The sequence below is a fragment of the Pleurodeles waltl genome, chromosome 8 (assembly GCF_031143425.1).
Source record: "Pleurodeles waltl isolate 20211129_DDA chromosome 8, aPleWal1.hap1.20221129, whole genome shotgun sequence".
NCBI classification, from domain to species: domain Eukaryota; kingdom Metazoa; phylum Chordata; class Amphibia; order Caudata; family Salamandridae; genus Pleurodeles; species Pleurodeles waltl.
Window position 1 is genome coordinate 68,035,133 of NC_090447.1, and position 18,110 is coordinate 68,053,242.

An 18,110-nucleotide genomic window follows, 5' to 3' on the forward strand; every position below is an offset into this window, starting at 1 on the left:
AGGCGCTTACCGCCGGTCAGAAGACCGCCATAACAACGCCGCGGCCGCGGAAAGCCGCCACGGTCATTCTGACCCACAACGGCCAAACCTCCAAAAATCCGACCTCCACTGCAGCCCGCCACATCAGCGGGCAGCTATAAACTGGAGATGACCAAACCTCCACCGTCACGCCAACAGAAATACGCCCATGCCATTCTGACCCACAAATCCACGCGGCGGTCTTTCAAACGCGGTATTCCATTGGCGCTACACACCGCGGTCAAAATACACACCCAGCACCAAAACACAGCCACATTGGACAATTCAAAATACACACACCTGATACACATACACACACCACTCCCACACAATCAATCAACTATAAAACACACACCCACATCACCCACAAACCCCTGCGACCACAATTATTGAGAGAAATAGAGAGAGACACAGCAGACAAACCATAGCAAGACACACTGAGGCACACTACACCATCACACACACCACATAGAAGCACAAAGCACCACACACCAACATACTCATCATCACATACACTACCCCACACCTCACCCACACCACCCCATGGCACCCCAAAGGCACCCACGCTTTTCGGACCACGAACTCCGGGTCATGGTGGAGGAAATCCTAAGAGTGGAACCCCAGCTCTTCGGCTCGCAGGTGCAGCACACCAGTATAGCTAGGAAGGCGGAGCTATGGCAGCGGATCGTGGACAGGGTCAACGCGGTGGGACAGCATCCCAGGAATAGGGAGGACATCCGCAAAAGATGGAACGACCTACGGGGGAAGGTCCGATCGATGGTCTCCAGGCACAACATCGCGGTCCAGAAGACTGGCGGCGGACCCCCACCCACCCCTCCCGATTTTACATCGTGGGAGCAAGACGTCTTGAACATCCTGCATCCTCAGGGCCTCGCTGGAGTAGCCGGAGGAATGGACTCTGGTAAGTCCAATCTCAACTACTATATCCCCCCCACCCCACCAGCATGCCAACCCACACCCCCACCCTCACCCCCCACCCCCCAGCACACATCCTCCCTGACAATGTCTCACCAGCACAACCCACCCATCCCAACACCAACCCCTGCATGCCAACACAAACCATGGACACCCATCACCTAAGCATGACCACTGCACTAACCTCCCCCCCCCCACCAACTACCCTCACAACACCTCCCTCAAGGGAATGCCTGCACTAGGGGACAAGGGCACCCATAACACGCACGCTATTGCACACACAGAAACAATAACCAAACTCTCTTACCCCATGCAGGACCCGAACGACAACACACCAGCCAGGAGGGTCCAGAAGTGTCCATCCCACCACCGGAACAGGCCCACACTGAGGATAGCAGCTCTGTCGACAGTGAACCTGATGACCAGCCCGGACCATCGGGGACCTCTGGGCAGTCGGTTCCCCTCAGGCAGCCACAGGCCACACCAGACCCGACCCCCTCTGCCAACACCAGCACAGCTCCCACCCAGCGGGCCCATGCCTCTGTCTCTAGGACACGTCAATCAGCAGTGTGTCTGCCACTACAGGGCACCCAGGCTAACCCAACACCCCAACAACAACAGGGACCTGGGGGCAGTGGTAGCGGGCACACCGTCCAGGGGACAGAGGCCGGGGGAAACCGGGCAGCTCGGAGGGCTGCTGTGCGACAGGGGGGGGAGGAGAGGCCCAGGGAACCCACTCTCCAAGAGGCCCTCACCACCCTCATGGGGGCCTACCACCACTCCCAAGAAACGATGGCGACGGTACTGGCCAGGTTCACTGAGATCCAGGCACAGCAGGAGGAACGCTACATGGGGTTCAGGGAGGAGCTGAGAATCATCGGGACCGCAATGGGGACCATCGTCCTGGCCCTCAACAGGATAGAGGACGCGTTGCGGGACCATGTTGCACCACACAGGGCCCCTGTCACTAGCCTGGACCAGTAACAGCCTACCACCTCCGCCGGCGCTAGTGGACAGGAGGCCCCAACACCACGACAGCACCCCAGAACCTCACCTCCTGCTGAAGAACAACCACCCCGTAAGAGGAGCCTGAGACCAAAAAAAAAGACAGAGTAGGATGTCAAGACCCCCGCCAGCAGGACATACCCCCTCAAGTCTTCCCACTGTCCCACATTGCCACCCTGTCCAACCATGAACTGCCTATGCTCCATCCTTCCACAGGCAAAAGGACAATGCACCTGTGAGACTGAGAACTGGACTCTGCCATGGATATTCCTCCACCCCCACCCATCACCCTTAGAATCACATGTACCGATATCTAGCACTGTAAATAAATCACATATTGCACACAAATCTGTTTGGAGTCATGCTGTATTATTAACAAATGTATTACATATTACTGTTCAATATCTGTTCTGTCAATTACTGATGACAACATACCAATGTCAATACGCTGTAGTTCATGGGCAAACCAAGCAGAAGTCAGGTACTGAGTCAGACAGCACTGAGAAGGGAAGGGAAAGGCAAAAATTAATGAAAAAGATCTGGGGGGAACTACAGAAAGTACAGATGCAGGAGGCTATAAGCAATTGTGAAATGGCGTGGGTGATTCTTACCTGTGTGTTACTGGAAATACTGTTGTATCACTCTGTCCCTATTGTCTGTGTCGTCCTCTGAGTCTTCCTCCTCTTCACTCTCCACAGGCTCCACGGCTTCTACAACACCACCATCTGGACCATCCTCCTGCAGGAAAGGCACCTGGCGTCGCAAAGCCAGGTTGTGAAGCATACAGCACGCCACGATGATATGGCACACCTTCTTTGGTGAGTACATTAGGGATCCACCAGTCATATGCAGGCACCTAAATCTGGCCTTCAGGAGCCCAAAGGTTCGCTCAATCACCCTCCTAGTACGCCCATGGGCCTCATTGTACCGTTCCTCTGCCCTGGTCCTGGGATTCCTCACTGGGGTCAATAGCCACGGCAGGTTGGGGTAACCAGAGTCACCTATTAGCCACACACGCTGTCTCTGTAGCTGTTCCATCACATAGGGAATGCTGCTATTTCGCATAACATACGCGTCATGCACTGACCCTGGGAACTTGGCATTTACATGGGAGATGTACTGGTCAGCCAAACAGACCACCTGCACATTCATAGAATGGTAATTCTTCCTGTTCCTGTACACCTGTTCATCGTCATTTGGGGGGACTAAAGCCACATGGGTTCCATCAATTGCACCAATGATGTTTGGGATGTGTCCAAGGGCATAGAAATCAGCTTTCACTGTAGGCAAATCACCCTCCTCTGGGAAAATGATGTAGCTCCGCATGAGTTTCATCAGGGCAGACAACACTCTGGACAAGATCTTTGAAAACATAGGCTGAGACATCCCAGATGACATGGCCACTGTTGTCTGGAATGAGCCAGTTGCAACAAAATGGAGGACTGACAGAACCTGCACTAGAGGGGGAATTCCTGTGGGTTGGCGGATGGGGGACATCAGGGCTGGCTCCAGCTGGCCACACAGTTCATGGATGGTGGCTCGGTCAAGTCGGTATCGTAGTATTATACTGCGTTCTTCCATTGTCGACAGGTCCACCAGCGGCCGGTACACGCGAGGATTCCTCCTTCTCATCGCAAGTCCCAGCGGATGGTGCCTAGGAAGGAGAATATGGAGTACAGAGTCAATCCACTCACAGGTACGTACAACACAGCTTGCACAGTACAGGTAAATGTATGGGTTGCTATGTTTGTATGTGTGCCATAGCAAGGCCTAGGCCTGTGTGACGCAGTAGAAATTAAGCCATGTGGGCCCTTGAAATGGCGGCTGCCTGACCTGTGAAGTGGAACAATGGGATGTGAGGTCACTGCGCTGGCGGGACACACCGTGGCGGTAGGCGGTCGAAGACCGCTGTGCGAAGACGCATTGGTTAACATTGAAGCCTATGGGTTTCAGGAGCCAATGACGATGTGCGCCGGCGGTCGCGGTACGCACCGCCGCGGTACGCACCGCCGCGGGCGTGACCGCCATTTCCTATCTGCTTAATCACTCGAGACCTGATCATCCACAGGAGAGGACCTATACTGCAAGTCCTGCTGTGAACTCGGTCTGGAAGTGACAATGGCTGCTGCTACTGGTGAAAGGGCCCCCGCCTTCAGTTCAGAAGAGTTGGAGAAGCTCGTGGACGGGGTCCTCCCCCAGTATGCGCTACTCTACGGTCCTCCAGACCAACAGGTGAGTACACTCAGTGCACATTGAATGGGTTATGCCTGTGTGGTGTGGGGGGGATGCAAGTTGGTGGGGTGGGGAGGAAATGAGGAGTGCAACGCACGACAGATGAGAGAATGGGACCCATGGCAAGGTTGGGGAGGGGGGGGCATGTACTCCAAACAGACAGATATGTGACTTTTTCTCTTTCCCACCCTGTACATGTCAAACAGGTGAGCGCCCATCAGAAAATCGATATTTGGCGTGCCATCGCCAAGGAAGTCCGGAACTTGGGGGTCCACAACAGACGTGGCACCCACTGCCGCAAGAGGTGGGAGGACATCCGCCGCAGAACGAGGAAGACCGCAGAAACACTGCTGGGGATGGCCTCCCAACCTAGGAGGGGTGCCAGTCGCACCATGACCCCCCTGATGTCCCGGATCCTGGCGGTGGCCTACCCTGCTTTGGATGGGCGCTTGAGGACAGCACAGCAGACACAAGGGGGTGAGCATCTGCACATTCTCCTATCTGTATGCGCAGTGGAGGCGTCTGGGTGGGGGAGGAGGGCTGTGGGTGACATTAGGCCAGGGCGCTTTCTGTAGTGTAGTCCTCTCCCTTAGTCATGGCCCTATGCCCCCGCCCCCCACCTCTGTAGGGTGCCAAGCGCAGCTACCCATGGTCCAGCATCACCCATTTGCGCGTCTGTTGGCCCTAGACCTGTTGGCCTAGTCAGAAGTACTGAGTAGTGTACCCCTAGGTCGCGACTTAGTGCATGAGGCACCTGTGTCTGTCCTCTCCGCAAAGGGCATTGATAATGCATGCACTCAACTTTGTTTTATTTCTCCCCCCACCCTAAATCTTTGTTTTCTTGTGCTTTAGCATCATCAGGCGGAGGAGATTTGGCGTCGGAGCAAGAGGGAGCTGCAGGTCACCAGGCCCCGGTGGGCACTGACACAGACACCGAGGGCACCAGTGATCCGGAGGGCGAGGGGAGCACCACAACGGGGGCCGGTGGAGACACCAGCGACACGGACACGTCCTCGTTTGGGAGCTCCCTAGCGGTGGCGGCACCATCTGTGCCCCCCGCAACAACAGGTACAGCCGCCACCCAGCGCACCAGCACCGCCCTCCCAGCAGACCCTCACTCTTCGCTCCGTGGCCGCTCGGCCAGGAAGGCGCGCGTCTCCTTTGCCCCAGGCACCTCAGCCCCTGCCTCTGTTACCCCTGCTGCCCTCAGTGCGGAGCTCATTGACCTGGTGAGGACGGTCATTGTTGGGCAGACTACCCTTCTGAATGCCATCCAGGGGGTGGAAAGGGAGGTGCATAGGAGCAATGCCTACCTGGAGGGCATTCATTCGGGTCAGGCTGCCCATCAACGAGCGTTCACTGCTCTGGCCTCAGCACTGACGGCAGCCATTGTTCCTGTCTCCAGTCTCCCTCTTCTATCTGCCTCCACCCTTTCTCTGTCTCCTGTACCTCAGCCTATCCCATCCACACCATCAGACCAGCCTGCACACACCTCAACACCCAAGGCCAGCTCATCCAAACATAAGCACCACAGAAAACACAAGCATTCACCCAAGCAACACACAGATGCAGACATATCAACAGTCACTACCACCTCTGTGTCCCCGTCCTCCTCGTCTCCCTCCTCCCTCCCTGTGACGTCTACACTCACACCTGCATGCACACCAACATCAGCCAGTTCTTCCACCACCAGCACACCCTCCACTACAGTCCGCACACCTGCAGTCACCACCCCCACTGGCATTTACACGTCCCCTGTGTCCTCACCCACTGTGTCTGTCACCCCCTCTTCCAAGACACATAAACGCAGGCAGACACCCAAACAACAGCCAACCACCTCACGACAGCCTACGTCCCAGTCACCTGCACCCAAGGACAGCACACCTGACTCTCCTACAACCACATCCTCTTCCTCCACTTCTCTCACCACTACTCCTACCCCTTACCTTGGTCCCAAGAAATATTACCTCTCCAATCTTGACCTCTTTCCCTCCCCTGACCCACCCCCTCCAACTGGGAAAAGTCCCAAGGTCACCTCAGCCACCACCAGGCCAGCTTCTAAAGTGCAAGTGGTGCATGGCATGTGGAGTCCACCCTTTGGCGGCAGTGACACTTCGGTGAGCAGCAAGGGGACAGCCAGCCTCCCCCCCCAGGCAAGAGGACCCGGAAAGTTAAGGGCCACCGTGAGCAGACAGAGACGGCTGCCCCCAAGGAGGTAACTCCGGCCACTTCACCTGCCACAACAGCCAGGGGAGGCAAGGGCCCGAGAGCCCCATCTAAGGAGCGGAAGGACAGCAGGGCGGAGAGGACAGCCACCAGGAGCGCGGAGCAGGAGGGCCCCACAAGCCCCGTCCCGGCTGCAAGGGACGACAACAAAGGGCCCAGGACTCCGTCCCCGAAGGGGCCTGACCCTGCACGTTCGGAGGGCGAGTGAGCAGGGTGTCCAGGCCAGGTCTGACTCCCTTGACATGCTGCAAGAGCACCGCTGAACAGGGCCCGCCGTGCAGAAGAGCACCGCTGAAGAGGGCCCCGCCGTGAAGACAGGTACCGCTGAACAGGGCCCGCCGTGCAGAAGAGCACCGCTGAAGAGGGCCCCGCCGTGAAGACAGGTACCGCTGAACAGGGCCCGCCGTGCAGAAGAGCACCGCTGAAGAGGGCCCCGCCGTGAAGACAGGTACCGCTGAACAGGGCACCGCCGTGCAGAAGAGCACCGCTGAAGAGGGCCCCGCCGTGAAGACAGGTACCGCTGAACAGGGCCCGCCGTGCAGAAGAGCACCGCTGAAGAGGGCCCCGCCGTGAAGACAGGTACCGCTGAACAAGGCACCGCCGTGCAGAAGAGCACCGCTGAAGAGGGCCCCGCCGTGAAGACAGGTACCGCTGAACAGGGCACCGCCGTCTCAAGCACCGCTCCGCTGGGCCCTTCATCCCAAGCACCGCTCCGCTGGGCCCTTCCTGTCAAGCACCGCTCCGCTGGGCCCTTCATCTCAAGCACCGCTCCGCTGGGCCCTTCCTGTCAAGCACCGCTCCGCTGGGCCCTTCCTGTCAAGCACCGCTCCGCTGGGCCCTTCATCTCAAGCACCGCTCCGCTGGGCCCTTCCTGTCAAGCACCGCTCCGCTGGGCCCTTCATCCCAAGCACCGCTCCGCTGGGCCCTTCCTGTCAAGCACCGCTCCGCTGGGCCCTTCATCTCAAGCACCGCTCCGCTGGGCCCTTCCTGTCAAGCACCGCTCCGCTGGGCCCTTCATCCCAAGCACCGCTCCGCTGGGCCCTTCCTGTCAAGCACCGCTCCGCTGGGCCCTTCATCTCAAGCACCGCTCCGCTGGGCCCTTCCTGTCAAGCACCGCTCCGCTGGGCCCTTCATCCCAAGCACCGCTCTGCTGGGCCCTTCCTGTCAAGCACCGCTCCGCTGGGCCCTTCATCTCAAGCACCGCTCCGCTGGGCCCTTCATCTCAAGCACCGCTCCGCTGGGCCCTTCCTGTCAAGCACCGCTCCGCTGGGCCCTTCATCTCAAGCACCGCTCCGCTGGGCCCTTCCTGTCAAGCACCGCTCCGCTGGGCCCTTCATCTCAAGCACCGCTCCGCTGGGCCCTTCCTGTCAAGCACCGCTCCGCTGGGCCCTTCATCCCAAGCACCGCTCCGCTGGGCCCTTCCTGCCAAGCACCGCTCCGCTGGGCCCTTCCTGTCAAGCACCGCTCTGCTGGGCCCTTCATCCCAAGCACCGCTCCGCTGGGCCCTTCCTGTCAAGCACCGCTCCGCTGGGCCCTTCATCTCAAGCACCGCTCCGCTGGGCCCTTCATCTCAAGCACCGCTCCGCTGGGCCCTTCCTGTCAAGCACCGCTCCGCTGGGCCCTTCATCTCAAGCACCGCTCCGCTGGGAACCGCCGTCTCAGGCACTGTTTATGGTTCACTGTGCCCACCATGCCTCCTCCTTGACCAGTGGAGGCTGTCATCCACCGGATGGACTGTGGCTTTGCACTCCCCAGGATGGTCAAGTGGGCAGCCCACCCACTGTAGAGACATTGAGAGACTGTGGCTTTGCACTCCCCAGGATGGTCCAGTGGGCAGCCCACCCACTGTAGAGACATTGAGAGACTGTGGCTTTGCACTCCCCAGGATGGTACAGTGGGCAGCCCACCCACTGTAGAGACATTGAGAGACTGTGGCTTTGCACTCCCCAGGATGGTCCAGTGGGCAGCCCACCCACTGTAGAGACATTGAGAGACTGTGGCTTTGCACTCCCTAGGATGGTACAGTGGGCATGGTGGCTCCTCGTGGATCTGGCGTCGTGGACTCATGTGGCTGTGGTGGCCCCCCCTTCCCTTCCCCCTGAGGTGCCTGTAGTTTTGTCATCAGATGCCCCTGCAGTGTTCTCTCCAAAGGACTCAGGTCTCGTGTGTGGGCTTTGCCCTTGTTTCGCAGAACATTGGCCCACGGACATGCTAGATTCGTAGGATGTGCAGGACTTGTTACTCCAGTTATACACTGATGTGTATATATTTTTTGTTTTTGTATATATTTATCACGGTTGGTCAATACTTTCCAGGAGCTTTTTTTGTACATAAATATTTATTCTAAATTTGGTTGTGTCATTGTATTTTTTACGGGTGTTTGTGTGGTGTCACTGTGACTTGTTGCTCTGCATTGGTGTGTACATATTGGGGGGGTGGGGGCGGACGCATATGTGTGTGCCCGTAACCTTTCGTCCTCCCCCCTCCCGTGTGTCGTAGGTGCAGTACTCACCGTTGACGTCTGCGCCGGAGTTCGTACTCGTGGTAGATGAGCAGGTAGACGAGAGCCGGTATCATGTTCAATTCGGGTTCCATGCTGTCCGGATTCCGCGTGGAGTGTCTCGAGGTGAGCGTTTTCCATTGAAAATGTCTGTTTCCGCCGTGTTTTTATCGGCGGGGCTCCCGCCCCGGAAAAGGTGGCGGATTGGTGGGTCGTGATAGGGTGGGCGGTACATTGTCTGCCGCCTGGCTGTTGGCGGTGACCGCCGCGCTGTTTGTTTGTTCCGCCGTGGCGGTCGGAGTGTTAAAGCGGCGGCCTGTGTTGGCGGTTCCCGCCAGGGTCAGAATTGCATTTTTTTGACCGCCGGCCTGTTGGCGGGTTGGCCGCCGCTTTATCACCGACCGCCAGGGTTAGAATCACCCCCTTACTGCTTGTTCTTTCAAACACGTTTGTTTTTACTTGGTATATACAGAGGCTATCATAGTTTTGGTACATGCATATTTTAAGTTGATTGACCCATTCTGGATTCACCTTATTGTGAGATAGGAGTTTGCTGCAAATTAGATATCAAATCTAGTAAGAATGTCTTTCAGAAAAATGGTACAAATGTCAGGGACTAATATTTGTTTGACTTTATCATATGTATCGCAATCCCATACTTTTTGGGCTAAACATTTGTAGGTTTGTGACCTTGGGTCGAATCTTAAACTACCAGCCTTGAATTCATTTATTTATTTCTCCTGTACTTTCTCAAATGTATAGAGTTTATGATGACAATATATCTAGCTTAATAAATTATATTTTTCTAATGGACCATGATGTGAAATTATACTTTTGTCAATACTGACTTCATCTGTTGAGATAAATTGGCATTGCATTTTCATTTGTTGCTTTTAAATTGCATTGCATGCTCATAAGTAACTAACTCATCTTTAGAAAGAGGTCCTTCCTGTATGCTTTCGAAATGCACATTTCTGAAAAAGGGTATTTTTTACACTGGTATTTTATCATGAAATGTTACTCACTAGTCTTTCTCATTAATTTGTCTCTATTTTAGAATGTCGTGAAGGTAAGAACAGATTACAATTATAATATGTACACTTTAAATTCCGTTTTTAAGGTTTGATTTGTGACTTGTTATTTTCATGAAACATTTCCTTACAGGGAATGTCCTAGTGAGTCATTGCATCCCACCGAGAATTCTTGGTAGAATACACCATGGCACAATCAAAATTTCAGATTGATGATTTTAGTGTGTTTGTTCCCAAATTGGTGATGGGTCAAAACATGGATAATATAACCAGAAAAGTAGTGAGTCCACTAAATTAGCAACTATCTTTCAATAGTTTTGCTGGTGCATGCAGTACAGCTTAGGGTAACAACAAGTGCTGAACTCAATTGAGAATCACTTGTTCCATACCTAAATGGAGAAAGATGTGAACTGCACCTAAATGGCTCAGGGGAAAATCCCTTGCAATTATCATGAATTCATATTTTGCATTAATACCAGAGTATATAAGACCCCTACAATTGTTGAGCCTGGGCTCTAGAAATTACACCTGAGAGCAAGTTCCTACCATATATACTGTTTGTTATACTTTCGTAGCATATCCTAAGCAGAATAGACTCTGTTACAGGTGAGATATTTCCCCCTACATTTGTGTGAAGACAAATTAATCTCTTCCCCCTTTCAAATATTAATAGACATAGACATTGAGCTCTATTCATGTGTCTGAATGTTTTCAATATCATTGACCAGTTCAATTATCTTGTTTTCCTCTCTACTGGGTGCACCATTATATTGCAGGTCTAGCCACCTAAATAGTGCCATGGTTAACAAAGAAGTAGGCTTTATGCTGGCAATCTCTATAGGATAATTTAAGGCACTGTACATCTTATAGCTGCATGTTTGTCTTTAGGTAGCCAACTACGGAATAGGCTAAAGCAATTTAAGCTGTCCTCTAGATGTAATAGACTGAGAGTTTGCACTCATAGCTACCTGAACTAATTTCATCCAGCTCTTTATTTTGTTCATGCCACCACAAATGGCCCTTTGTAATTCCTCTCATCTTGAACTTTTTGAAAATTGGAATATTGATTAGATGACACTTAAATATTTAGCAGACCTCCACTAGTCCACTAATTGTCTGATGATGCTAACAGTGCTTTGTTTAACTCAGCAATGCAATTTTAAGTTGGCCCCAGTTCCTCTCCTTCTGGAAAATGGGTGAAATATCAAACTTGTAGACTATCCTGTTTTAGGTTTAATGCTGATAATAACTGATAAAATCCTCAACAATGTAAACATATAATCATTGATAAATATGTGGTAAACCACAAACTAAAATGTAAGAAAGTGAAAGAGAATCAGTAATTTATATTTCTTTCTAAAGGGGTTAACACAATGTAACTTTATTACATAAAGTAGCACCAAAAAAGACTGCACTAAGATTATGGGCCTCATTACAAGGCTGGCGGTCTTCAGAACGCTAGCTCGGCGGTGGCAGTCAGGATGGCTACTGCTGTGGCGGTCTGACCACATAAAGACCCTGGCAGTCAGACCGCCAGCGTTCCACAAGCAACGGCAGGATTGTTGATCCTGCTGCATGCAGAGCTGCCCTGCGGATTACTACCTCATTCGCTGTCAGCCTTTTCAAAAGGGGGCCGCTGCGCTGCACATTCTCTTGGCATGGGCAATGCAGAAGCCACAATGTTCACTGTCTGCTATGCAGGCAATGAACATTGCAAGGGTGTTGGTACACCATGCGGGCTACAACATTGCTGCCGACTCGATTACGAGTCAGAGACAATGCTGTAGCCTGTTTCCCTCTAGGTCGGCAGGCGGAAACCGAGGTTTCTGCCTGCTGGCCTAGCGGGAAACTCCTAATAGGTTCAGCAGGGTGATTGCCACTACTATGGCAGCCACCCTGTCTGGAGTTTGGCTGACTGGCTTTCCCATCTGCCGAACTCATAATGAGGGCCTATGTGTTTATGTTTAAGGATATCACTAAAATTCAATGCAAAGTCCAACTATTTGATAATAGTGAAGGTCTACCATACCAAGACTCCATAGCAAGAACATTACTCTAGAAAAGTCCATATTTACAAGCTTGGTATAGCTCTGGACAATAAACACATATGCTAATATATTAAAACAATTGCTAATAATCAGTCAAATATATATTTAACTTTAAACAAAGCCTAGTTGAACTGAATAGTAAATACTACATAAAGATATTAACAAATAAATGTGTAAACTACATATATTTCAGAATCACCAAATCCAAGCAAACAATAAAAAATATATATACCTCAATACACCTATACAACTATATAATTACAATACAACGTTTAAAACACATAAACAGTTCCTACATGTTACAGCTGAAGACAGTGAACTCAAAGTAGTACTTAAAAGATAAAATTCCACGATATTGAATTCTCCGAAATTGCAAAAAATGAAAAACAATAAACTCAAATACACAACTTGAAAAATCAAAAATCCATAACCCACAAAGTAAAATATCAAGAAATGCTAAGGAAAAAAATAAAAAATAGCATGAACATATAAAAATATGGGTAATACATAACAAATTGTATTTCCGTAAACAAAAAAAATCAAAATGATGGAATGATCAAGTAATCAAACAAAGCAAAACAAGTGTAATTCAAAATAAATATTCCCCCAAAAAATACATAAAAGAAAAATATCACTTATGTAATAATAACAACTCTAAAAAATGCATACAAATAATACATTTTAATTAATATTATCTTAAAAATACACTATAAATTAAAGGTTACTGCACTCGACTAACACAACCAAAATTATAGCTGAACAACCACAAAACAGTACATAGTCATAAACAACAATACATACATGATGCATTATAGACCTGCAAGTTAAAACAGTATAAAAATTTCTATTAGATAAAACAAAACTGCCATGATATGACAATCTAGATACATCAAGTGCAAAATGTGAAGACAGTATCAGCAGTTCATTATTAAATGTTGCTTGTGACAATCACAGTAATCTAAAGTCCCAAAACTATAGATGAATTAAGATAGGTTACCAGGGCATTGACGGCTGCCTAAAATCAGCTTGCAGTTAACTTTTCATACAAATTAGCTAAGATAAAAGATTGTTACCAGGGAACGGATGATTACAATGGCCTACCAGCTCCTTTTTGCAGCAGCCAAACTGCATAAAGGTATCTACTCATAGCAAATACAATGAGCCCATTGGTGTTTTTTCTTCATACCCTAGAGGCTGCTGCTAAGTAGCTTCTAAGCCCTAGATTGTTACAAAGGGGTTTAAGCCATTTCCATACAACAGTAGTTGTACTAAGGGCAAAAGAACAGTAGATGTTCAATATTTTTGCAAGGTGCTCCACACATAGCACAAGGGGATGAATCTACTGAATGATTATTCCATCTTTTAGTGTAGTGGCCAATCTGGAGAGTACCCAATCTACATTTTGTTTATAAAGCCTTGGTAAGACCTGCTCTTATATCATCACAATATGGTTCAAAGGCTGCATTACATTTTAACTGAAGAAGGCTGATGTCAAAGATCCTATAATACTATTACCAAGATACTGATCGGCAGCATATGACTAGTATGCTGATTTGACAGCTGGTTTTGAGTTATTGGTTAAAGCGGAAGTAGTGGTCCATAGTGAGACCACACCCATCGCTTGAAAAGTAGATTTCAAATGAATGAGCCATTTGATAGATGGTGAATTGGGCATTCTCATAACTTCAGTACATTTTGGTATGGTTCCAACTCTAGAGTACCTACAGATGCAGCCAGATTAGCAGGATCTCAAATCTGCTATTTCACTTATCTGCTTAAATCAATATGAAAGACTAGTGGAATGATAGAAGTACTCTGCATCAAATTAAACAGAAATCTAAAGATTAGGTTTTCTTTCGTGGTCACCTCCTTTTCTCCCACATATCCCCAAATCTCTGCTCCAAACAAGGCAGCACTCTGGACCTTTCCATGGTAGATTTCAAAATGTCTTGGTATTGAGCTTTTGTATCTTTTCAACACAGCAAATGCTTCAAGTAAGGAGAAGCACTTATTTTACCCATGTGTGACAAACAGGTAGTTGATTTGTCTTTTGAAATGCCTAGATAATCAAATTGTCCTCTAGCTGTAAAGAAATCCCATTTGTGCTAAAAGCATTCATGTCGAATCTATGGGGATTAATTATCAGATACTTTGTATTTGATGTACTGATTTCTAGAACGCTCTCATCACAAAAAAGAGTACATTAATTCCAGTGGTTTTGTAGATTCATGGGAGTAAGGGAAATTAATGGAGTGTCAATAGAAAATAGAAGCGTTGGTGTGGGCCTACCACAAAATGTGTGGGAATCATGAGTACAGTCTAGCAAGTACTTAAGAGTTCGACAAAGAGAGGTGAACACCGGACTGGTGGTTGGAGTTACAGAAACAGTGGGTCCCAGGAATTGCAGCCATGTCACTCCCTCTACTAAACACACTATACTAATGGTATCCGCCCAGGTGAGTACACTTCAATGGAGAGTTTCGCATACAAGGGTATTTAGGCATGTGAAAACTAGGCTTGTGTTTGCAGTTTCAGAATGTGAAAAAAATGGGCTGATTGCAGAACATTTTGCCCCCATTTTCCACTTTTTGCTGTTGTTTTCCTCACTCTGATGGTGCCCAAGGTACTGCTAACCAGTCCCAGGGTCTGTGCTCTGTGTAAAATGAGTATGCAAATTAGACTAATTATAATTGGCTATGGCAACCTAACTGTGATTCGCTTGTACATGGAAGGACATGTAGGTTTAGGGACCCCAGTATAGGTGGTGCACCCAAAGGTGCACTGATGAGGTGCCCAGGGTCATTTTAAAGGCAGGCTTGCCTTGCTGACTGCTTTTAAATTAAAGTTACATATAAATTCGAGTTTGGAATTAAAAGCACTTCCAAAGCCTTAAACGACCTTATTTTTACATGTAGGTCACCCCTAAGACGTGCCCTAGGTGAACCCAGGGTGGGTGCAGTGTAACTATAAGCAGGGACATTATAAAATATGTTTAATAAACCCTGGTGAGGAAAAATAGCCAGATTTGTTTTTCCTTCATTGTAGTGAATAGGCTTCATAGGCTAAAATGGGGAGACTTTATTTTAATTAATAAAGTCTCCAAAGGAGCTAGATATGTCAAGTTGGGCCTCAAACTAACTGTTATAATAAATGCAACAACTTGCAATTGTTGGATTTAATATAACTTGTTTAGTGAAAGAGTTTTAGAAGTCTTACTAAAAGTTAACAGTTTCACCTTTGGAGTGCCCTTCTCTGATTGGCCAGCCTCTGGCAGCCTGGCCAGGTTGCCCTGATGAGGTGTGAAGTGGCCTGGGCTGAATACAAAGAAAGTGCCTGAGGCGAGGGGATCTGCCTTAGCAAATGGTGAAACAGGATGGGGGGAAGAGCAGCCAAACTGGTCTTTAAAGGGAGAAAGGACATTTGGAGCAGCTCAGGTCCTCGCCCATTTCATGCAAACCCAGACAACCAGGTGCCCTCTGGCCAGTGTCCAGTGGCCATTTGAAGATTATGACCAGGTGCATTCTTGGAATTGTAGTCCCAACTGCCAAGGAGCAACTCAGAGCTTCTCGAACCTTGGATCAAGTTGCGGACACCTCAAGAACACAAAAAGGACCTCTGGATGAAGATCCAGACATTTGAAGACATTTGGAGCAACTGTTGTAAACAGCTCCATAAGCTGAAGAGACACATTCTGGGAATTGTAGTCCCAGACCCCACAAGGCAAACCAGAACCTCTGGACCCTTGGCCGGTGCTGTGGACCACTTTCCTGTATTAAGAAACACTCCTGAAAGTGAGTTTAACAGTGTTACATTGTGGGTGACCTGAAATCTGGACTTTGTCCCTGTTCAGGGTGACCTTTTTTAACCCTTTGTGGGCTATTTTCTTCCAAGTTCTAGAATTATTTGTAATCTTTAAAAATTCATATATCTGGTTTCCTTCATTGGATTTTTGTCATTTTAGTGTAATTTTAAAGATAAAAATATAATCTATTTTTATACATTTTCATTGGATTTTTATTGTGTTCTGTGTTTTACTTATTTACTGTTCTGTGATTTTCTAATTCTTTGCACACTTGTCTCCTAAGTTAAGACTAACTGCTCATTACCAAGCTAACAAGGGTTGAGCTGGGATTATTTTATTGCAACCTAACTGGGCCTAGTGGGGATAAGTGGCCAATTGCTAAATGTAGGTACTTACCTGTCCTTTCCAATAATCCACTTTCCAACACAGAAACAGGGCCTCCTGGGAGCTGTAGTCAGGTCATTCCCTCTACTTCACACACTAGACAAATGCTACCCTTCCAGATCCCAGATAAGTACACTTCAATTAAGAGTTAACAAACAGGGGTATTTGGAGAAGTGAACACTGGGCTTGTGGTTGGAATTACAAAAACAAGGCATTTTGACAATTGTAGTCATGTCACTCCCTCTACTTCACACATTTAACAAATGTTATACTCCCAGCTGAGGTTATTTGATAGTTAACACACAGGTGTATTTGGACAAGTGAACACTGGGCTGGTGTTTGGAGATAGTGAAACTGGGCCTCCTAGGAGTTGCAGTCATGTTACTCCCTCTACTACACACACTATACCAGTGGTAACCACCCAGGTGAGGACACTTCATTTGAGAGTTTCACAAACAGGGATATTTGGTCAAGTGAACACTGGGCTGGTGGTTGAAGTTAGAGAAAGTGGGCCTCCTGGGATTTGCAGTCAGGTCACTCCCTCTACTACACACACACACACATCAGTCGAATTTTGTGTATTACTTATCTATGTACAGACTGTATTAAGGCTTGAGCACTACATTTCGATGTTACATGAGTCCTGGGATGTGTTTTCGCGATTGCAAGTTTTACAGGCACCATTTCATCTTATGGCATGGCATGGGCCTTGGTAGCTGTGGTGGTGGGTCCAACGATACACATTGATAGTGATAACTCAGGTTATTGAATGTTGGTTGAGTACATGAACAAGACAGTGGTAAAAGGTGAGCTGTGACCATGCAGGACATTGCGGTTTTGTGACCGAGTTTCTGTGGTAAATTACCAGACTCCACTCCCCCAGATATTCCAGTAAAGCCCTCAAGATGGCCAACTCCTCCTCCCAGGGAAAGGATCTTCATGGGGCAATGGAATTCCCAGCACCAGTCTTTTGGGCATCCATATTCTGCCTGGAGACTAGGAAACTGACCTTTGCCCACAGATCATTCCACCTCTTCCTAATGTCCTCCTTTGCATGCAGAGTGGTGCCTACAGCATTCAGTCTGGCAACAATCCTTTGCTACATTTCTATTTTCATAATGAGAGGAGTGTGCTGGACTTATCTCCAAACAATTGTGGCTCTACTCAGAATTCGTCCACCATGACTCAACTCATCTTCAGAGAAAAGTGGATTTTTGTGGTGGGGCATGGTGGACAAATAAAGTGGGTGACAGGGACTTACTTAACAGAGGAAGTGCAATAGGGAGTGGATGGACAAAAGAGTGTGCAGTGTCTTAAATGTGATTGTTTGTGCCTGATCTATTTTGATATGGTGAAATGGTGGTCTGTGGTCTTCAGAGTGCAGGGGCGATTCAAAAGATTGTGGTCTGTGAAGGGGTGTGTTATATAGTTGATTTTCAGGTTTTTCCACTGGGTCAATGTGTGTTAGCTGTATTTTTTCTTTATTCAGCCAATAGGCACTTGTCTATTACATTGCTGAGTGTAGACCACGGATGTCGGCCGCCATTGCTTTGCTGCTGCTGGGGGACCGCCTTGGTGACTGTGTTCATAATAGGGTCTGCAGTTGGCCAAGGCGCTGATGGTGCTGGAGGTCAGACCGCCTACATAGCAGATTGCTGTACTGCTGGTGGCCTACCTTTTATGCTTGGTGGGTGGAATTTCTGCCTGTATACATTGTAATACTGTAGTCTAGGGACCACTGCTGCAGCAGTCTTTTTGGGACCGGCAACATGGCAGTCTTGAGGTCTGACCAACAAACTTGTAACCAGGTCCTTTTTGTATATTTTGGGTGGTGGACAACAGATAAACACTAATAAAATATTGTTTAAAAATGTTTAGAAAGCACTCAGAAAACACCACTAAAATCCACAAGAAAATAAACACTGAAA

General features: G+C 48.8%; 1 long non-coding RNA gene across 1 annotated transcript in view; it reads left to right on the plus strand.

The window, feature by feature from the left end:
* The window catches only part of LOC138249055 (uncharacterized), a 71,896-nt gene extending 61,909 nt beyond the window's left edge, over positions 1-9,987 (plus strand). The window contains exon 4 of the long non-coding RNA XR_011194689.1: positions 9,975-9,987. This is a non-coding gene — a long non-coding RNA (uncharacterized lncRNA). The remainder of the gene's footprint in view (positions 1-9,974) is intronic.
* Positions 9,988-18,110: the final 8,123 nt, after the last annotated feature.